The sequence below is a fragment of the Macrobrachium nipponense genome, chromosome 31, assembly GCF_015104395.2.
Source record: "Macrobrachium nipponense isolate FS-2020 chromosome 31, ASM1510439v2, whole genome shotgun sequence".
NCBI classification, from domain to species: domain Eukaryota; kingdom Metazoa; phylum Arthropoda; class Malacostraca; order Decapoda; family Palaemonidae; genus Macrobrachium; species Macrobrachium nipponense.
In genome coordinates, this window is record NC_061093.1 from 51,196,192 (window position 1) to 51,201,191 (window position 5,000).

Here is a 5,000-nt window from a genome sequence, read left to right on the forward strand (position 1 = left end):
AACAATTTTCATTATGTAGGATAAGCTTGAACGATTATTATTAATTTATTTTAATATCGTACTGATTTTATTGCAATATTAATGCTCTGCATCGAGAAGCAATGTGCTCTGAGAATAATTAATGTGAAGAGAAAAAAATAACATCAAGATAGTGGAAGTTTTTAATACAGATTCTTACGAAGTAACATTCACTTTGGGAGTTCATGCGAAGAAATGAAAATATATCATGCAGTCACATCGTAGAAATAAGTAAAAGATATGAGTTTGAAAAAAAAAAAATTAAAGTTGTAATTGTGCACCCCCAAAAAAAAATGATAGAATAAAATAAAAAAGGAATTAAAAGCTATCAGGATTCAAAAGCCCATCAGAAAGGAAATGGTTTAACATCCTCATCCAGGCGCTCGGAAATGAGGAAATGCACAGTGAGATTATCTATCAAACCGTATGTAATATAGATTACATTCAGTTTGGCGAATAACCTTTCACACTCTCATTCGAATTTCCTGTGTCTATACACATAGCTTTTTCAGAGCAAATGGAACAGTTAATTTTTAATCGCCATGTATTCAAATAATGACAAATGATCCAGTTATTTTGTTGCAGGATGTTAATTTTTAGCTTTCTGTAAAAGAAAACAGTAGATATGGCTGTTCGTTCGTCCGTACATTTTCTGTCCGCCATCAAATCTTACAAACTATTGAGGCTAGAGGACAGGGGTCCTGGCATAATTTATACGAGAAACTAAATTTTTTTCCCACTGAATTAACAAGAAAATGACAATTGTAATGGCGCTTTTTTTTGCGCTACTATCAGTAGTTGACAATTAGGAGTCTATTCACGTTGAGATTTGAACATGGCTAAATTTTGCAATATGAATATTAGGAATATCTAATAATCTATATCTATGGCAAACATTTGAATCTTTATAATTACGTATTTGATTTCTGACATGTATATTTGTCTGTACGTTTTCTGTCCGCCCTCAGACCTTAAAAACTATTGAGGCTACGGGACTGCAAATTGTGATATTGATCATCAGCCCTTCAATCATGAAACATACGAAATTGCAGCCCTCTAGCCTCAGCAGTTTTTATTTTATTTAGGGTTAAAGTTAGCCATGATTGCCAAACTCTAGACGCACATTCACGGCTAACTTATCCTTTAATACATTAAAAACTACCGAGGCTAGAGGGCTTCAATTTGGTATGTTTGATGATTGGAGGGTTGATGATCAGTATCCCAATTTGCAGCCCCCTAGCCTCAATAGTTTTTAAGGTCTGAGGGCGGACAGTAAACGTACAAACAGATATGCATGTCAGAAATCAAATACGTAATTATAAAGATTCAAATGTTTGCCATAGATATAGATTATTAGATATTCCTAATATTCATATTGCAAAATTTAGCCATGTTCAAATCTCAACGTGAATAGACTCCTAATTGTCAACTACTGATAGTAGCGCAAAAAAAAGCGCCATTACAATTGTCATTTTCTTGTTAATTCAGTGGGAAAAAAATTTAGTTTCTCGTATAAATGATACCAGGACCCCTGTTAGACAATTATCAGTTATACTGCTAACAACAGAAATTCTCAGGATAAACGGTATTAAATTAAAGTTGAGGATAAATGACAATACTGTATGCAAAAGAGGGGGAAATACTAATTAGATTACCTGAGGAGTGGATGCACTAACTTAGAAGCCCAGCTACCGATTGTGCACTATTACTTGACCCCAGTGTCAGTTCTGCAGATGAAAGGGAAGAGATACAGGGAGAGTTGTCTTGTGGTTCCTTGAGGGGTCCGTTCTTTAGAAAACTGTAATTACGGTCGCTTCTGTAATGCTGTAGCATTATTACCCGGTATAGTTAAAGGTTAAAATTTCTCGGTATGATCTACGTATATTCATTGCTTAAAAACATTAGCTATTTTTTCCTCGTTATCGATGCTAGTTTCTTAACGAATGAAATTAGTAAAGCTTAATCATATACTTTGTTTTCCATTTTCATAAGATTTTCTAAACAAATTAGAATGAAAAGGACAAGATAAAAGGGATTTGTCATCTTTGTTCCTCCTCTTGGCATTAATAAAAAGACGTGATAAAATTCATCCTTAATGTTGAAAGTCCTTCCAGCCAACCCCTTGCTTACTCTTTCCTTCTCACTTGCGCTCCCCAGGATCAATGAGACCAGCGTTATTGTCTTGCATGACAAAAGACTCCATTGTTAGACTGCGCTGGAGAAGACCGTGTTATTTCTCGTAAATTCTTTCTTATTTCTTCTTAGGGTCTGTTTATAATCTCAGCGTTTCAAGGAGTCCCAGATCATTCGTATTGCACAAGCTGTAATGATCGTCGTTGGACGAGTTGGTTACATAATCGACTATCGATCTCAGGGTCCGGGTTCGATTCCCCGCTCGGCCAACAAGGAATCCGAGGAATTTATTTCTGGCGATAGAAATTCATATCTCGATGTGGTTCGGATCCCACAATAAGCTGTAGGTCCCGTTGCTAGTTAACCAATTGGTTCCTAGCCACGTAAAAGTATCTAATCCTTCGGGCCAGCCCTAGGAGAGCTGTTAATCTGCTCAGTGGTCTGGTTAAATTAAGATAGACTCGACTTTGCACAAGCTGTCAAAAAGTCAAGAGCTCTGGTAATCGTTATACCTGTCGTATTGCTTGGTTGAGTTTCAAAAGCACTGGGTATAAGTGTTTCATAAAACTTATTTCCTGTGAGAGACGTATTGGTACTCGCTACCTTGTATCGTAGTTACTTTAAATAGATTCCTCTCCCAACCACAAGGCCTCTAATGAATTATTCAGGTACTATCTCATGCATCGTTTTATTAAGAGGCTGTTTACTGTATAATGGAAATTAATTATTAAGATTGAAATATTTATAATTCATTGATCTTTCTAGAATGAAGCTATGGCTTCACTATTATAATAGATTAGTTTATGCCTATGCCCTGATATGAGCACATATATCACATGCCTAAGTATCCATATGAGTACATATAGTTGAATAAAAAATCATCAGTTACCCGTATATTTTCTTTTCAAATGTACTACAATCATTAACTTAAATTTCCAGAGCTGAAGTTATGACTTCACCATAATATTTTCAGAGCAATTACCTTTTGCATAATTTCTGCCTTTTGCATAATTTCTGAATTTTGCAAATGCAGATGGTCAAAAAATCATCGCGCACCAAAATATTTTCTCATTTATAAAGATTTAAAGTGGAGCAGCAGTGACGTCTAATGATTCCGAGAAAACAAACTCCAGTCTCCCTCTCCCCAACAACAATAATAAAATGAAAGAAGAGAAAGGCGCTCGAATAAAACAGCCTAATGTTTTCATCTTGTTCATGGGACGTCTCTTTTTTTTTTTTTTTTTTTTTTTTTTTTTTTTTTAAATCCTTAATAAAGTCCCCCTCCTCGTTAAGGCGTAATTATGGTTCCAAGCGAACCTTGTATAGTCGGTAAGTTGAGTAACGTTTGTTTTATTCGTTTTTCCCTTTGAGCGGAGGAGCTGCAAAGGCTGTTTGCAGAAGATTCTGTAGAGGAAATTTCTCTAGGGTGCAAGATGTGTCTCTCAGTGAAGTTTTGTGCTCTCTCAGAGTAACCGGAGGTGTCTTTTAGCAAGCGTGTCAGAATGGGCAAATCTGACCGAACCGATCCTAATCTGGCAGTGATGTTGAAAGCATAAGTATTCCAACTTTTTTTTTTTTTTTTTTTTTTTTTTTTCTGTTTTTTTTTGTCACCAGAGTTATTCCTTCAAGCTTTCGTATAAATGTCATATGTTTATTTCATGTAGAACAGGACTTCCCGTTCACCATTGGTGAAATTCTGTACAATACATGGCCCAGAGTCTATGTTACAAAGATTTTAGCTATTTTTAAATACAATATTATTTTTGGGGGTATATTTTTACTCCGACAAAGGTTGCCATGACACCATCTCTCAACCCCAACAATAAAAGCTCATTGAGCCAAAGTCTCACACCATCTGCAAGTATACGTTTCAGTCATATACTCTTTTTGAAACAAAAATTAGCCACTTGAATCTTGAGTGTCTGTACCCCAAGAGTTTTTCATTAGCTTCAACATTTTGTTGAAGCACCACGATGTCACATTCCCGGTACCAGATGTCATTTCATTCGCTAGAGTGCGAGAGACTAGAATGAGTTTCTTGTCAGGATGAAAAACTCAAAATTTTGATGAGTGGACTTTCATCCTTAATGTGATGAACCTTTTCATGATTGTTTTACACATTTGTTTATTATTTTTTTAATTATTTATGTTTTAATGGATTAATTTATTATTCTCTATTTAATTCTTCCTTTCAACTACTCTTGAGAAACCTATGCAGAACTTGGAAAATGAGAAAACAGAAGTAGAATAATTTTATTTGAAAATATACATATCATGAGCACACAACAGAAACACCATCATCTCACATGCTAACATAAAACGTTCATCAGTGATATCATTTATACAAATCATGGTACTATCTACGAGTCTTTGACATATTATTTACAAAGAATGACGAAATAATGATGTGAGTTGAACCAATGACATTACAGTAACTGACATAAAATACGGGGTTTGAAATACTTTATGTCGGATACTGATCATAATATGACCCTTTTAAATGAATGGGTTACTTCTGAACTGTTTTCTGGTATGTAAGGAAATGTACTAAGTATGTTTTCATAGTCTGTACCTATACATATGTATAGATTTACATATACATATAAATAGGAACAATTACACGCAATCATTTTACAACAGACACAATTCATTGGGTATATGTTTCTTATAAAAATATTTGTGTATTGGCAAGCTAACATATGCTGCCAGCAAGAGTGATATCAATCACAGCTGAAACATTTCACGCTCCGCAATGATTTTACCTGGAAACCATTTTTCCGTGAAAGAGTCTTTGAGTTTCAGTGAAATACAGAGTTAAATACTAACTTATCTGTATGTGTTTGTGTCAA